Source organism: Pantherophis guttatus, chromosome 1 (genome assembly GCF_059756535.1).
Source record: "Pantherophis guttatus breed Tessera chromosome 1, ASM5975653v1, whole genome shotgun sequence".
Classification (NCBI taxonomy): domain Eukaryota; kingdom Metazoa; phylum Chordata; class Lepidosauria; order Squamata; family Colubridae; genus Pantherophis; species Pantherophis guttatus.
Window position 1 is genome coordinate 116,122,221 of NC_142063.1, and position 18,178 is coordinate 116,140,398.

The 18,178-nt window shown below is 42.6% G+C and overlaps 1 long non-coding RNA gene across 2 annotated transcripts in view; it reads right to left on the minus strand.

Moving 5' to 3' along the window:
• The window catches only part of LOC117667173 (uncharacterized), a 125,839-nt gene extending 110,229 nt beyond the window's left edge, over positions 1-15,610 (minus strand). The window contains exon 1 of one of the 2 annotated variants that reach the window (XR_015731084.1): positions 15,478-15,610. This is a non-coding gene — a long non-coding RNA (uncharacterized LOC117667173). The remainder of the gene's footprint in view (positions 1-15,477) is intronic. The other variant, XR_004591984.3, reaches the window with a different exon arrangement.
• Between the last annotated feature and the right edge of the window lie 2,568 nt (positions 15,611-18,178).

The following is an 18,178-nucleotide window of genomic DNA, read 5'->3' on the forward strand; positions in this document are numbered from 1 at the left end:
GTCTAACAATACACTTCTTCCCAAAATCCCAATTTGGACTGATTTCTGAGGATCAGGGGATTCCATGGTTAAGCAACAAAGTAAACCATTAATTCTTTATCAGAATTGTTACTATGGGACCTGTTGGACTTATTTTTCCACCTAGGTCAAGTTGTTCAGAGAAAAACAATGTATTTTGTTTATTTTGAAAATTACTAAGGATCATAAGTATTCCAAGAAAGTGTATTAGAGAAATAAAAATGTTAACACATGAGTTTTGATAGTTTATTTAAAATGGAGTTTCCTTTTGGAGCCCCGCAGTTTTGTTTAACCTGTGGCCAGTCTCTTATTCCAGTGATGGGACTTCCCTCACCAATCCTCGTTGGTTCTTTTTCTCCTTTCCCCTATAGAGTGACAGCATTTGTCCCCAGGTTTCTATTCTGTCCTCTATTCTCCTCTGAAAGGAAGCCCTGCTTGTCTCATGGTATTGTTGGTGTTTTAAGACTGGCACTACCTTTTCCAAATATCACAAAGTTCTCTTTATAAAGTTTTATTGAGATAAAAGAGTAGGCATGCAAGAATTTCTACAATGGAATTATTTTCACTTGTCTGTGTACATTAGGGCAAAGGTTTTCTGTTTCTTTTGCACAAACTTTCAATGTACCAGTGAGGAGGCATGTCTCTTCACTGAGAACAACATTACTTTACTTAAAAATAATCATAGAGTAAAGCTGAGGTGAGAAAACATATTAGCACATGGCATTTCTTCTTTTCCTTTTATTTTTTTCCAATCAATTTGTTGCTTCCCAGAATGATGAAAATTCAAGAGGCTGTAATGTAAACAGTTAAAAACATTACTGTTTTAAGAGATAATATTATAGTTAGGGGAAAAAGAGCCCAGGCAAAGGCCAGCATACCAACGGGGGGGCGGGGGGGGGATGCTCAACCAGTTGGTTAAAGAGAAGTCTGAACAGTTTAGTTATTGTAATTTTAATAAAGTATTTATAAAACAACACAATTAAAATACAAATATGTTGTGGAGTACAGTATTGAAATTCTATGAACCTCAACGGACATAGCAAAGTTGAAGTGACCCTTGGGGAAATGGATACGGGCCTGCACTTGATATTCTCCTGAGAGGAGGGAAACGGCAGTCAGGCTGGGGGAAGTCGCTCCGTCTAATGCATGGGACCGAGTTTGCTGATCAAATTGGCTCCGCCCTCCTGGCCTTCTCCAGTTGTTCTACTCGGTCTTTGCTAGACGGTCGTGTCTTCCAACCTCTCCGAATTTTTTCTCCTCATCAGGACTTTTTCTCTCAACAACTGCCTTATTACTTGTATCTGCCGGCTGGCAGATACATTAAACTGGCTAGCCTGTCGTTTCAGCTCCCCAGAAGATCGGGGGAGTTTATTGCTGCGTTTTAACGGCCTTTGCCCAGCAGCCTGCCTCGGCTCGAGCGGAGTCTCGCCGAGCGCCATACATCGCACTAATAGCCGGAGGGATAGCGACTTTCCAGACCCGCGCCCCTCTTCATCAGTGCTGATTGGGTCCGGCATCATTCCAGGGGGTCTCCGTAAGTGCTTTATTATTTGCTTTTTCGATCGCCGCATGGAGCTTTCGGGCAATTCAAAATGGCAGCCGCCATGCACTCGACTGATTTAGCAGGGCAGAAGGCTTCGGGCAGACGCCGGCACCACAGTGACCCTCTTGAAGGGTTTTCCTCCTTGACTCTGACTCCTCCTCCTAAACAGACCAGGGGGAAGAAGACCGCCCCAGCGCTCCCTTCTGCCTCTTCCTCTAAGGAGGAACAAAGGAGGCATAAAGCCATTGAGAAGGCCTTCCTTAAGGCTCAAGCCCAAGCAGCAACCAGTGATCCTGGCTGCAACTCCAGGGCTCCTTCTGTTGCCAGTAATCCAGCCTCAGGTGCTCCTAGGTCATTGAGGGAATTATCCCCTGACATCTCCACAGCTGCCTCTGTTGCTCCTACTTCAGATAGCCAGCTCATGTTTCAGACCATGCCTAAGGAGGCCCCCTCAGAGGGGGAGCAGGTTCTTGCATAGGCTCCTGCCTCAGTGCCTCCGTCGCCTCGGGCGCTCCATCCCCCAGTTTTGGCAAACTCGTTGGAGGATATAATATCAAAGGCGATTCGACAGAGCCTCGCTCAGTGTTTACAACAGGCCTCGGCCCCTGCTCCTGCAGCTGCTCCTCAGCAAGTCCAACCGGAGGCGGAGGATTCGTTATCTGAGCAGGAGCGTGCTGAATCCCACTATTCTGGGGACCAGGCTTCAGCCTCTGATGTCGAGGATTTCTAAGATCAGGCCTTATCTGATGATGATGGCCTTGGCCCGGACCAGCCTTCCTTTATTGGCCTTTTCTGACGTCAGCTTTTCTGATCTCTCTTATTCAAGGCCATCGCCACTACTCGATTAGGCAACCCTCCTTCTTCAGCCTTGGCCTCTGTTTCCTCTGACGCCGTGGCAGCTATGTTTGCCGAACCCACTCTTGATCCAGAGACTATTCCAGCTCCTAAACTGTTTACGGATGTGATTCAACGCCAGTGGTCTCTTCCTGGGGCAGGACCGAGCCCGAACGGCTTAGACAAATGCCTTTACAACACTGCTTCTCCATTGTCCGATCTTCTCCAACCGCCTGCGGTGGATCCGCCCGTAGTGGCCCTCACCAATGCCTCGCATCCTATGGGCCCCACCGAGGACTCGCTTCACCCAGAGGACAAGCGAGCTGAGAAAACCTTACTAAAAGGTCATTTGGCCAAGGCCTGGTCCATCAAAGCATCCACCTCGGCTTCATTCTTCAACAGGGCTGCTCTCCTGTGACTGAAGCAACTTCAGGGTTGCATTCCCCTCTCCTCCCATTGGGGGCTGGCTGGCCCTATTTTCTGAGCAATGGGAGTCTTTCACTTCTGACTCCTGGGTGCTCCACACCATTTCCCTTGGTCTTTCCTTAGAATTTATTTCTCCTCCTCCCCCCCCCCCCGGTTTCTTTCTTGCCCTCGTTCACACGATAGAGCCAAGCGGGATCTGCTTTCCGCTGCTATTGCCCACCTGCTTCTCATTGAAGCCATTCAAGAGGTCCCACATTCCCAACGTGGTCAAGGGTATTACTCCCACCTTTTTCTCATCAAGAAGTCCTCAGGCGGGTGGAGAGCTATCTTAGACCTAAAATCCTTGAACCGGTATATAATTTATCACCGGTTCAAGATGCAATCCCTCTTTACTATTCTGGAATCTGTCTGACCCCGAGATTTTCTGTCCTCCATCGACTTGACGGAGGCCTATCTCCATGTACCCATTGTTCCCGCCCACCGCCAATTTCTTCATTTTTGTTTTCTCGGACACCACTACCAATATAAGGCCCTTCCATTCGGCCTCTCCTCGGCCCCTAGAGTGTTTAGGAAGATTATGGCTGCCCTTATTGGCCATGTTCATTCTCACTCTATCCGCATCCAATTCTATTTGGACGATATTCTCATTCCCTCTTCGTCTCTCCCCGAGGCTCACAGAGACCTTTCCAGGGTTCTCTCTACCTTACAGCAGCACGGGTTTTCTATCAATAGGGCCAAAAGCCACCTCACCCCCTCTACCCGCATACGCCACCTGAGGGCAATCATTGACACCGAACTTTCTCATGTTTCTTTATCGCCCGATAGGCAGGATAGTCTTAGGGCCTTGGCACACAAATGCATTTCTTCTACTTCAGTTTCCATGCGTGAGCTGTCTTGCCTATTGGGCAAGATGGTGTCCACGTTTGGAATTACCCCGTGGTCTCGCTTACATAGCAGGGAACTGCAGTGGCTTCTCCTTCCATACCAGAAGGCCCAACGCGACACGTCACTCTCGCGACTGCAGTTGCCGGAGCCAGTCCTGCAATCCCTTCAGTGGTGGACCTCCGACACCATCTCTGTGGGAGCCCCAGCCCTGTGGAATGAACTGCCCCCGGAAATTCGTAAGATTTCTGACCTCCGGGTATTTCGCTGCGCACTCAAGACCCTATTGTTCCGCCAGGCTGGGTTAGCAATATAATTTTAAATTGGATGTTTTAAATTTTTGGGGTTTTAAATTAAGCCAAATTTATTTAATATTTTTAAATTATTTTAAATTGATGTTTATTCTGTTTTTTAATTAGGCTGTACATCGCCCTGAGTCCTTCGGGAGAAGGGCGGTATAGAAATAAAATTATTATTATTATTATTATTATTATTATTATTATTATTATTATTATTATTATTATTATTATTATTATTATCATCTTATTACAGGGAACCTCAGCGTGTTCAGTTTACCACCGATGCCAGCCTCATGGGTTGGGGCGCCCATCTTCTTCATCTCATGGTGCAAGGTCAGTGGTCTGAGAGGGAGAGACTCCTCAATATCAATTTACTGGAGTTGAAAGCCGTTCGTCTCGCCCTCAATCACTTTCACAGTCATCTAGCGGATAAAGACATCTTAGTCCTCACGGACAACACTACCACCAAGGCTCACATCAACAGGATGGGGGGGCACTCGGTCCCGGTCCCTCATGGCAGAAGCTCTTCAACTGGGCCTGTGGGCCGAGGAAAACCTGAACTTCATCAAGGCAGATCACATTTTGGGGTCAGCAAACGTCCAGGTGGACGCCCTCAGCCGGAACCTTGTAGATCACGGGGAGTGGAGCATTCTGTTGGATCTATTTCTCGACATAACAGCCAGATTTGGGACTCCGCTGGTGGATCTCTTCGCCTCATTGATGAACCACCAGGTTCCCCGGTACTTCTCCAGGTACCTGAATCCAAGGGCCAAAGCCACGAACGCGCTCCGCAGCCCATGGCCAGTGGGACTGCTATACGCATTCCCTCCCATACTGGTGATCCCCAAGGTAATCCGGAAGCTCCTGGAAACCAGGGCAGAGCTCATTCTCCTTGCCCCTTACTGGCCTCGGCGGCCTTGGTATGCGGATTTAATGTCCCGCTCTGTGGCTCCTCCTTGGCACCTACCGGATTCCAGGATGGATCTAACCCAGGGGTCTCTACATCACCCGGATCCAACATGGCTTCGCTTGACCGCCTGGCGGTTGAGTGGCTCATCTTGACGGCTGCCAATCATCATTGCCACCATCCAGGCTGCTCGCCGTTCCTCCACAACTCGTATATACGAGGCCACTTGGCGTTCATTTTCCTCTTGGAGCACCAGAGCTTCTCTGTCTCCCACCGCTGCCACCATTGCTCACATGTTATCCTTCCTCCAGGACGGTCTCAAGAAGGGTCTCGCACCTAATACCCTTCGGTGGCAGGTAGCAGCCCTGGCGTCTGTTCTGGCCTTTGGTTCCACCAAATCCCTGTCTCGGCATCCTGTTATCCAGAACTTTCTTTGGGGGGCGGCCAATCTGCGCCCTCCAGTTATCCACCGGTTTCCTACCTGGAGTCTTAACAAAGTTCTCAACGTTGTGACGGCTCCTCCTTTCGAGCCTCTTCGTGAGGTTTCTCTTCGTCTTCTTTCCTTCAAGGTTCTGTTTCTGGTGGCGATCACGTCAGCTCGGCGTATTTCCGATCTGGCGGCCCTCTCCATCCGGGGGGACCTATGCATTTTTCACAAGGACAGAATTGTTCTCCACCTCGACCCCACCTTCCTCCCGAAGGTGAACTCTACCTTTCACCACTCCCAAGAGCTGGTTCTTCCTAATTTCTGCCCGAATCCTTTACATCGACTCGAACGTTCCTGGCATACCTTGGACATTCGTCGGGCTTTGAAGATCTACATCTCCCGGACGGCTCATATCACAAGACAGAAGCACTCTTTGCAGCTTTCCAACCTTCGAACATTGGTTCCCGAGTCTCGGGTCCCGCTTTGGGCCGGTGGCTGAGAGCCACTATCGCCATGGCTTACCATCATCTGGGCATTCCTGTGCCAGGACGCATCATGGCCCACTCAACCAGGAGCGCTGCATCTGCGGCTTGGTCCACTCAGGCTTCCCTGGAAGAGGTCTGCTGCGCCACCACATGGACCACCATCAGTCCCTTCATTCGCCACTATAAGGTGGATTCCTTCGCCTCGGCTGAAGCATCCTTCGGTCGACGAGTTCTGCAGGCGGTACACCACTCTTAGCGGCCGCCCGGATCCGGAGTCTCCCTCCCTGGATGACATGAGGCTTTGGTATGTCCCCAGCCGGACTGCCGTTTCCCTCCTCTCGGGAGAATGGACATTGGTCTTACCTGATACGTCCGTTCTCTGATGAGAGGAAATGGCAGTCAGCCCCACCCTTCTTCCTCCAGATCTGGAGGTTCATGGAGGTGGATGGTACGCTAATTATTTATCATTCCAGGAAGACATGTCCAGTAGTCTGCAGGTCGCCCTCGCCGAACAACTGGAGAAGAGGGCGGAGCCAATTTGATCAGCAGACTCAGTCCCATGCATTAGACAGAGCGACTTCCCCCAGCCTGACTGCCGTTTCCTCTCATCAGAGAATGGACGTATTAGGTAAGACCAACGTCCATTTCCTCCCCCCCCCCAATTCATATTCATTTGGGTGTGGACATTCTTGACATGCCCTTTTGCCTCTTGAATCCTATGCAAATAATATAAATATGCTGCGCTCTCGTCAACAAACCAACAGCTTGCCATTGACCCAGAAATATAGTAGGGAAGAGAAATGAAGGCAATTTCTAAGAAGTGGAGAGATCATAATTCCAGGAACACATATCTCACCCACCAGCATTCAATTATAGTTGCATTCTGCCTGTGTAAATTACCTGGTAGTATTGAAACACTGCATTAAAACACTGAAGCATCAGTTTAAAGAGGAAAAGTTCTGAGTATTAATAATCATGTCACTACAGTGAAAAGGAAGATACCTAATACTCTTAGCTGATGAGTTTCACAGCAGCTACAGACATTTACTTTTCCTTGTAATATATATTATACAGAAGTGATTATACATTTGTAGAGTATCTCGAGCAAAGAAGGTATTTCATTTTGAATGCAGAAAGGTCTCCTGGAGAGTCAACAATGGAAGGGTTCATTTGGAAAATCAAAATAGGCATTCACAAACCAAATTAGGTTCTGTTTGGAGACAATTTCATTCAACAAAATTAAGGAAAAGTAGAGTCAGAAGTGTTAGTGACTTCAATAAATGCAGAGAGGTGTCCTGTGATAATGCTGCTAAAACGGCAAAAAGATTTAAAGCCATGCATCAAAAACTTCCAGGAACAGGGACTTCCGGTTTGCTCTTCGTAGCCACTAGACGGTCCCTCGGGACCGCCAGCCCCTTCGCCTGTAAAGAGCCGCCTGTACAATGGAAAGGCGGCTCGAAAAACTCCATTTCCAGGAGGAAATGTGAGACAGAACAGGTGAGTGTAGGTAGAGCTCTCCGTAGCCCCCAGAGTTTTTTTTTTACTCCTGGGGGCGAGCGGATGATGCTCCCTATAGCACTCGCCGTTTGCTCCGGGCGTTGGGAGACCTCTGCTTTTTGCAGAGCAAGGCTATGAAGACAAGCTTTCCAAGATAACTAATAGATTAATCAAAGAGGATGAGATCTGGATCTGGACCTGGACCCTAAATTGCAAGTATTAATACTTATTTTGCAAAGGATATTCAATAAAGTAAAAAAGGTCTTTTAAAATGGCGACTGCCGAAACTGGAGCAGGGAAGCTGAAAAGGGAAAGTCCTTCCGTTTCTTATTAAGCCACAAAGTAGCGGAATAAATGCTCCTGGCTACATTTGAAGAAAAAGCTACACTTTTGTGTTTTCTCCTTCCTGGAGATTTGATTTGATACTGATCCTGTTTGGAAAGAGGCTTGGGTTTTTTTTTTCTTTTCTAAAAAGTTTGCCTGTGTGGAAATATGGCGTTTAGGCTTATAAAGCTGGACAAACAAGCAGGGGGGGGATTCCCCCATCCACAAATTATATGAACAAGTTCTTAACTTACAGTCTCAGAAAACTGATTTTAATATAATTGAATTTCTTTTGGAGGAGATTGTAAGAAGGGATGAGATTATGAATCAGAACTTTGAGAAATTTAAGCAGGAAACTAAAGAATTGGTGCAATTAAAGTTTGATATTTTGCATCGAAAGATTTTAAAAATGGCTAATGGTTTCTCAGAATTTATGATCAGGCTGGATACAAATACTAATCTATTAGAGTCCAAAGTGGAGGAAATTGAAGACAATTTGGAAAATAAAATAGAAAAAATTGAGAATGATTTGATAAATACTCAAGACAATAGTTTAGAAGAAAAACCTGAAATGGAAGCTGATTGTAATGTAGAAAATATACAGCAACGTATTGAAAAGGAAGTTTTATTGATGCAATATAATTTTACTGAATATGTGATCAGACTGAGAGGATTACACGAAAATAACAGAGAGGATTTAAGAAAAATATCTTCTGAAGTTCTGGCTGGGATTTTAAAGGCTCAACCTGAGGAGGTACTTTGTAGGATCGATAGAGTTTATAGAATAAACTCCTGGATTGCAAAGCAAAGGCAATTGCCTAGAGATGTGGTGATTTATTTTACAGATAAAGATATAAGAAATAATATTGTGCAGAAATCCTTTAAGTCTACTTTGCAATTTTTTGGAAGAAAGATTTGGATTTATAAAGAGCTCCCGCCTAAGATATTATTGGAAAGAAAGAAATTTGGCTTCTTGGTGGCTGAGCTTAAAAAGAGAAATATCTTATTCAGATGGAATATTCCAGTTGGTATAATATTGAGATATCAAGGAGAAAGATATCAATTAAATACTGTTGAAAAAGCGGAAGAATTTTATCAAAAAATTTTAAAAATGAACTTAACATCTTTATGCACAACACAAGACAAGCAGAAGGAGCTAGAAATAAAGGAAAAATATCGAGTTACAGAGGCCCTTGCAGATGAATTGCCTTTGGATTCTTCAGATACCTCAGATGGATTATTTATAAATAAGAGAGAAGTGGCATCGGATTCTAACGTGATGACTCACCAAGTTACAGATAACCATGGAAATCAACCAATTGATATACAACTTACAGAAAAGAAATATGATTCACAAAAACAAAACCAACAGGATCAAGTTATAAAACAGAATGAAAATCGACCAGTGGATACACAACTGGCAGGAAGGAAATCAGGATGGAGAACCAACCCACAAAAAGAAAGGAAAAAAAGAAACAGGTCTCACAAAAATAAAAATTTCTAAACTAAGCAACAGTAAAGCCAGTTACTTTGAAAAAATACATGACTGGATATATGAAAAGATGGATGAGGCGAAGTAGTGGTTGATATCATCCTGAGGAGAGTGACAGACCTCTGCAATGCTGTAATTTTGGGATGTGAAAAGGGCCTATGAATTGTTGGATTGGAATTATCTATTTTGGGGTTTTTTTTTATTGATTAACGTATTATATTTATGCTGAGTTATAAGGCAAGAGAGTTATGCTGGGGCATGCAGAAGATCTGGATGTTACCCCATTATGAGAATGGGAATTAATAATCCTGAAGAAAGCCACTATTACAGATATGGATTACAATTATAAAGTCACTCGGGTGGTTGTTTTCTTTTTTTTATATATATGTGAAGATATTCATTACTGATGGGGGCAGATGATAACAGGATTTTGAATACTCTGTTGCAACTGGGATGTTATGTTACCCCAATCCGGATGATGGAATCAACAATCCAGTGGAAAGACATCAAAGAAGATATTATATGGATTATAAATTTAAAGTCATTGATTTTGTTTATATAAGGGAATATTTTTTTAGTAGGATGGGCAGAAGAATAAAGATATTAAGAATTGTTGTGCATGGTAATCTTGTAGGAAAGTGGGTGGAGACAGGTTAGTGTATTGATTGTATAGATTAAAAAACGGGATGCTTAAGAGACATACATATGGGAGTGGAGGAAATGGATAGAGTAGAATAAATGTAAAACTAGAATTCATGGGGAAGGCTGCTTTGAAATGTTATATTAATATACGCAAAAGATTAAATGTTAAAGTAGGATTTATTATATAGTTTTAAAGTGGAAGGTTGTTTTGAAATGTTATATTAATATATAGACATAAGTATGGGGAAGGGGGGGAAAAGGGCAGACTATCGATAAATTGGGAGTTATAATAATATTACTGTGTTAAATCAGAAGTTATCATATAGTGTTATAATGGAATGTTATTTTGAAGTGTTTGGTAAGAGGGGGAAGTAATAATATTAATAATATCACTAGAAGTAAGGGTCAGTATTTGGAGGGGGGAGTAAGGGGATGGTAAAATATTATATAATCTGTTATGTACTAGGTTTTTATTTTGAAAAAGTCACAGGGGGGATGGGGTGGTGAGGGGGGGTTAGGGAGGAGAGGGGGGGGAAAGGGGGAAAAATTTGTAATTGAAAACTTTTTCAATAAATAAATAAAAAAAAAAACTTCCAGGAAAAAAATATCTATCCATACATGCATGCATACACATACAAATATACATACAATCACACCAGGGGTGGGTTCTAGTTACCTTTACTACCGGTTTGCATCAGGATTGTGCGCGCGCACTCACTTTGCATGCACAGATCGCTAATGATGACATCTGGGGTGGTGGGTGGGGCCTCCCACCAGTTTTCCTACCGATTCTTGAAAACCGGTCCGAACCGGGGTCAACCCACCACTGAATCACACATCATGTGCTGGATATTCATTAAATTAGAGCCTTGGTACTACAGTGGTTTAAAGCACCCTGTTATTAACACAGCTGCCTGCAATTTACTGCTGGTTCGAATCTCTCCAAGGCTCAAGGTTGACTCAGCCTTCCATCCTTTCTAAGGTAGGTTAAATGAGGACCCAGTTTGTGGGGGCAATAAGCTGACTTTGTATAAATATACAAAAGTATGAAGGCTATTGCTTAACGCACTGTAAGCCGCCCTGAGTCTCCGGAGAAGGGCGGCATATAAATCAAATTTAAAAAAAAAAAAAAAATATTTAGCCACACTGTAGTAGATTGCTGCCTAGGCACAGAAAAATGTTATTTTGCTAGTAAATAATAATGATTATTTACTAATAATCATTAGTAAATCTAAATCAAAGATAATGGTGTTTGGAAAACAGCATCAGAGACATAGGTGGCAATTAGACGGTGAACCAATTGAACAGGTTAACACCTTTGTATATTTAGGTGTAAGCTTTTCCAAGACTGGATCTTGGGCTTGCCATCATCAATGGAGTACACTCAGAGCAAACACCCATTTGAATTTACTGCTTAAACTAAAGAACCGTAGTTACCCAGGGTCCCTAGCCCCATTAATTAGAGTATACAAAGCTAAGGTTACCCCTATGCTCTTGTATGGAGCAGAGATTTGGAGTCTATATTCAACCACAGTTCCAGAACAACCACAGTCCCAGCATTGTAGACGTATTTTGGGTGTAGATCCAAGAACATCTGCTGCAGCAGTTAGAGCTGAACTGGGAATTCATACAATTCATGCACTATCCAAAATTAGAGCATATAATTACTGGTGCAAAGTCAATGAAATGAAGACTGATAGATTCCCCAAGTTATGTCTACTAGAGCAAATAAAATTACAATCACAAATCTCCTGGATCACCAAACTAACATATTTTGTAAGAAGCTGTGGCCTTCTTGTCTCTTGCGTAACAGGAGAACAATTCAAAAAAAGAGCTGCCCAAAGAATTAAGGATATAGAAGCACAAAATGATAGCAGACAGCTATTTGAAGCAGTAGTGGGTTTAAATTTCGGCCACTACCGGTTCGCTCGTGGGCACGCTTGCGCTTGCGTGCATGCGCAACGCTTCTGCGCATACGCAAAGATATCCGGGAGGGTGGGCGGAGCCTCCAGCCACCACCGCTACCGGTTCGCCTGATCCGGGGTGAACCTGTAGCATCCCACCATTGATTTGAAGTTACAACTGCCAAAATATCTTAGAGAGATATTTACGCGAGCGAGATTTGAGCAGCTTGACACAATGGTCAAGCTGGGAGATTCCATTCTATACCCTACAATGAGCATCTCTGCATCTGCAGAGCGGCAGAGGTAGAAGACCTGGCTCACACCCTATTTGACTGTTGCGTGTATAAGGGGGTGAGAGACAGGTACCTTGGTCCATATACCAAATGAATGACCCATTTGGATCCCCATATCAAAACAACTTACTTTATGTGCAGCCAGAACCTGAAAATAACATTTAACTCAGCACAGTACTGAAACAAAATGGTTCGGTTGAGATCTGCATATGTAGGACTGATTAGGGTAGATTGAAAGGGTGACACCAAAATATAATTTTATGTCATTTTATTCTATTTTGTATATTTATGTATTAAATTATATTATATCTTATCCTATAACTATTGTATTTTACCTTACTCTTATTTTAAATTGTTTGTATAAGATTTTATTGGCAATATATGTTTGCACCTTGTGCTTTGATATGGCCTATAGGCTAATCAAAGCTATCATTTCAAACTGTATTTTATTCAAATTTCATTTTAAATTGTATTTTATCCAATTCCATTTTAAATTGCCTTTATCAGATTTTAGTAATAATTTGTGTCTGGAACCCTGAACTTTGATATGGCCCAAGAGCTAATCAATAAAGTAAAAGTAGAAAGTAGATCTATTGTGCAATATAGAGAGAGAGAGAGAGAAACAGAAACAAAAACATTATTTTCTGCCTCTATAAAATGTTCAAGTATTTTTGGGACTAAATTCTACAGTAAACTAAAAAAAAGAGTGCATGCAAACTTAACTTCAATCACATCAGAGAAGTATGGTTCAGGTATTGATGTTCTTCAACATACCAATGTTAATAGATACAAAGAGATAGACTGGAATTTTTCAGGATAAAATCATGGAATTAGTGTTTATTTCTAGAACAGTTAGATAAATTTCATTAAACTAGCAAGGCCCTGCACAATTTAGAGATAGTCCTTGATATATGCTCAAGTTTTTATATTTTATTCACTTATTGAAAGAAATTCAAGAAAGCCTTGACATAAACGAACTGGTAGCAAAACAAAAATTCCTAAATATAAATTACAGTATGTGGCTAAAAAGAAAATGATAAGGAAAAACAACTCATGCACTTAATGCTGATGAAATGCTTTCATCAAGAGACAGCTTTCAAGTGAAATGATTTATTTCTGCTAGGGATGCTCTTGAAACCAACATAAAAAAGATCAATTATAAATGAACATGTTGTACAATCCATTTTAGTTGATTTAGAGGCCACAGAAAACCAGTTTGCTTTTTGTTTGTGGCATTTATTTGCCGCCAGGCTCCTCAAAAGACTATCAGTCACTTACAATATATCTGATCAAAATCATAAAGGCTGTTACATATTGTAAAATCCATAAACTGTCTACCTGCTGTGTCCCCTGATTAGCAGCAACTTTAGGGTTAAAGCTATAGATTAAAAGCTCTGTGAAACAGCTCTGCCTTAACTCAGGGGTGAAATGCTCCTGGTTTAGACCGGATCACCCGATCCAGTAGTGATGGAGCTGGGTGGTTCAGAGAACCGGTAGCAAAAGTCCCTGCCCTTCCCCATGCCCAGCTGAGCTACGCAATCATCAGAGGCTTTTTTTAATTATTTTTAAAAGCATTTTTTCTACAACCTCTTCGGCCGAAAAAATGCTTTTAAAAAGTTTTTTAAAAGCCTCTGATGATCGTGCGGCTCAGCTGGGATCATCAGAGGCTTTTAAAAGCATTTTTTCTACAACCTCTTTGTCCGAAGAGGTTGTAGAAAAAATGCTTTTAAAAGCCTCTGATGATTCCAGCTGAGTTGCCTGATCAGCAGAGGCTTTTAAAAGCATTTTTTTACAACCTCTACAGCCGAAGAGGTTGTAGAAAAAATGGTTTTAAAAGTTAAAAAAAAAAGTTGGCCATGCCCACCCAGTCACATTACACACACCCCACCAAGCCACGCCCACAGAACCGGAAGTAACAAATTTTACATTTCACCACTGCCTTAACTGCCTTTCTAAATGCCATCAGGAAGAGTGCCTTTGAGATTTCAGGGACGGAAAAATAATAAAAAAGCACCCTTGTTTTGAACATCGCAGAAAGAGGGAAACTTCCAACATCCATATTTGAGTCAAATACACCAGAAGGATCTGTTCTATTTGAAGTAGATAGAAGCATTCAGGCAACATGTCACAAAACATGTACAAGTTACTTTGGATTGTACTCAAAAGCCTACTAGTAGCCAGTGCAATACCTAAAGAATTAGTGTTATGTGGCTGCAAGGGCTTCAAGTCATCAGCAAACTGATTGCTTTTTTTAACATCAATTGTAATTTTCAGAGAGCCTTTAAAGAAAATATCAAGCAGAGTGCAGTGCAGTACAACATCCTATAAGTGAATAGGGTTTAAGGCAGTGATGGTAACCTTTTCTGGACCAAGTGCCCAAAGCGTAAGCATGCGCACTCCAACCCCTAAAATTGCAATGCATGTGGCTGTGTGCGCCCTCTGCATGCGCCCTGCCCCCCGCGAAGCAGAGACATGAAGAACAGCTGGCCGGCAGGAGGCATGTGTGCATGCATAGCAGAGCTGAACTGGGATGAGGACTCGCATGCCCACAGACAGGGCGCTACGTGCCACCTCTGGCATGTGTGCCATAGGTTAGCCATCACGGGTGTAAGGCAGTGGTGGGTTGCTACCGGTTCTCCCCAGTTCTTGCGAACCAGTAGTGGAAATTTTGAGTAGTTCGGCGAACCGGTAAATACCACCTCTGCCTGGCCCCGCCCCCAATCTATACGCTGCCTCCCGAGTCCCAGCTGATTGGCTAGAAGGAAAAAATCAGGGCTCACTTGACAGAGAAGAGGGGAAAAAAGCAAGACACCTTAGCTTTAAATTGAGAAGCCAAGAAGCCTCCCAAGTGATCGGCTAGAACCGATCTGCTCCTTGTAAACCGCTCAGTGGTTGTAGATTGGCAATTGAGGCCAAGCTGCCTGAAAGCGGTTTCTGATGCTCTCGATGGTGGCAGAGCGGCAACAAATTGTTTAAACTCTTGCCGCGGCGCTTCAAAGGGCTGCCCTACAGCTGATCAGTGGCAAAAGGCAGCATGGTGGTAGACCAGTGTGCTCCAAAAACAAATAGGTAGACTGGTGTGCTCCAAAAACAAATGGGTAGACCAGTATGGCTCTGCAAGAAGTTAAAAGCCTGGTAGACCAGTACCTCTGCTAAATCCTAAAGAATTGTTTGTCACATGACCATCAAACCATGCCCATAAAATAAGCCACGCCCACAGAACCGGTAGTAAAAAATTTTAGAACCCACCCCTCGTGTAAGGTATTGTTACCAGAGCCTCCCACTCCAGGATGGGCCACAACTGGAATACAAGTTGAAATCGGACAGGAACTCATGGGCTTATTCCTACTGAGGGACTGTCCCTACATCCAGAGTCATGAAAGCCCTATAGAGCCAGATGGTTTCTGGAGAAATAACAACTGCACTTTGCAGAAATATAGCTTTTTGTACACAATTTGTTCCTTCTCATCGAGTTCTTTATAGTCTTCTGGGATCAAACAATACCTTGCCTTGAATCAGAGGTGTCATGTAGATGCTGAGCAGCAGAAAAGAGAAAGATGAAGTCTGACATCTCACTAATAACCAACTGCTTCCAACTGTTTCTGTTTCCAACTGCTTCCAACCAACTGATTCTAACTGTTCCAACTGCTTCCACCCAACAGCCTACCAACTGTTTCCTACCAGCTGCTTCCAGTCAACTGTTTCCAACCAACCTCTTTCCAACTACTAACTGGGATTGCCTCCTCAGAAAGAGATGGAGCCCTGCAATACGAAGTTCACAATTCCTCCTACTATCCTAATCAATCCAGAAAGATATCATGATTAATTGTATGGAAGGCCACTGAAAAAATTTAAAAGGACAATGTGTGTTCATTCCCCAGGAGATTGTGAGTTCTAGTCCTGCCTTGGGCATGAAAAATAGCTGGGTAAATTTGGGCCAGTCATTCTCTCTCAGACTAATCCACTTCACAGGATTGTTGTTGTGGGGAAAATAGGAGGAGGAAGGTGTATTAGTAACATTGCCACTCTGAGTTATTTATAAAAATAATAAAGGTGAGGTATAAATAGATAAATTTCTAGTAGGAAAATCTACTTGTATATATTTAATATCATTCAACAAGGAAGTGTGCATACTGGCCAAAAGAATAAACGAATTTGATTTTGACATATATTTATGCTGAATATTATCTTCCTTATTTCTTTTCTTTTTTTCATTTTCCATTTGATTTCTTGGTCTATGCCAGAGTGCTTTGAAAATAAAATCTCTCAACTATGTCTGGATTTTCAGGCATTCTCTGCTATGCTGGTTTATGGCACTAATAGGATATTTTATTTATCTAATATTTCATTTTGTATCTAAAATAACAGAAACTGTAGATACAATACCTCTTCATATATCTAAAGTTACTCTTAAATATATATCTAGATATATATCTAGATATCTACTGTTAGATATATATAGTTACTGTCATATAAGAACCATACTTATCTAAACCCAATCAGAGGGTAAAGGTAAACGGAAGGGAATTTCATTTATACCTAGATACCAAGATAAATAACATGAAATTCAATGGTGGGGAAAGTATGATTTTTACACTTAGGCAAGAAAAACCAAATGCACAGGTATAAAATAGGTGGTACCTGGCTCAATAGCAGAAACTGCAAGAGGGATCTAGGAGTTCTTGTAGATGACCACTTAAATATGAGCCATCAGTGTGCTGCAACCACCAAAAAAGCCAAAACAGTCCTAGGCTGGATAGGAATAGAATCAAGATTATATGAACCACACCTGCAATACTGAATCTGGTTTTGGTCACTAAAATACAAAAAAAGATATTAAGACTCTAGAAAGAGTGAAGAAATGCAACAAAAATTATTTGATGACTGGAAAGTAAAACTTATGGTTGCAGAAGAATGGTTGCAGGAACTGGGTATATTTAGTTTAATGAAGAAAAGAACATGATAGTATTCTCCCAATATCTAAGGAAGAAGATTGGGTCAACTTATTCTCCAAAGTATCTGAAGGCAGGACAAGAAGCAATGGATGGAAACTTATCAAAGAGAGATTTAACCTGGAACTGAGGAGGAAGACCCTGACAGTTAGAACACTTAATCAGTGGAACAACTCGCCTTCAGAAGTTGTGGGTGCTCCATCACTGGAGGTTTTTAATGAAGAGATTGGACAACCATTTGTCTGAATAGTATAGTATAGGGCCGTGATGCCGAACCTAAAGCATGCGTGCCCAAAGTGTCACACGAAGCCATGTCGCTGGCACATTCGGCCTTGCCTGTTTGTCTTCTGGGCTTCTGGCATTTATTATTATTTTATTATTATTTTATGTAATTTATATGCCGCCCTTCTCCCGAAGGACTCAGGGTGGCTTACAAAGAATAAAATTCAACAATTTAAATTTAAATGTAAATTAAAATCCATTTAAAATTAATTAAAATTATTACAATGTAAAAGCCCGTAGACGGTCAGTCCAATTGATGAAAGAGCCACGTCTTCAGTTCGCGGCGGAAGGAGAGGAGGTCGGGGGCTGTCCTAAGCCAGGTGGGCATGCATGCGTGCACAACAATCAGCTGTCCTTTGCGCTTGCAACAGTGCCAAAAACTGGTATGTGTATGCACGCCGGCCAGCTGATCATCAGGCATGCATGAACCCGAAGTTTGTCTTTTCTGGAGTGTGGTTGTGACAAGCAAGTGCGAGCACAATGTTTCCACGTGACCTTTTTGGCATTCGGTGCCGAAAAGGATCACCATTGCTGGTATAGGGTCTCCTGTTTGATCAAGGGATTGGACTAGAAGATCTCCAAAGTCCCTTCCAACTCTGATATTCTGTTCTGTTACGTTACGTCTCAACAGGTAGCAGCACCTGAGCTATGAATGTTAGTTTTGTTTGGCAAGTCAGCAGCATAAAGTTGATTCATTTCTGGGCTCAAAAGCTAAGCAAGATAAAGTCTGGTTAGTCCTGGAATGGGATTCAATTAAGTGATACTAAAGCTGCAGGTTAGGCTGGGAGGTCAAGAAGACATCTCCCAGGAGGACAATGGCAACCAATGCCATTAAAACTAAAAGGAGTCAACTTTAACTATTTTTGCTAACAGACCATAAAACTTTGGTGGTTTATTGAGCCTGTGTCTTCTGGATGATCTTCCCGTACAGGCCAAATTTTAATCTCACTTATTCAGAAATGTGGATGACA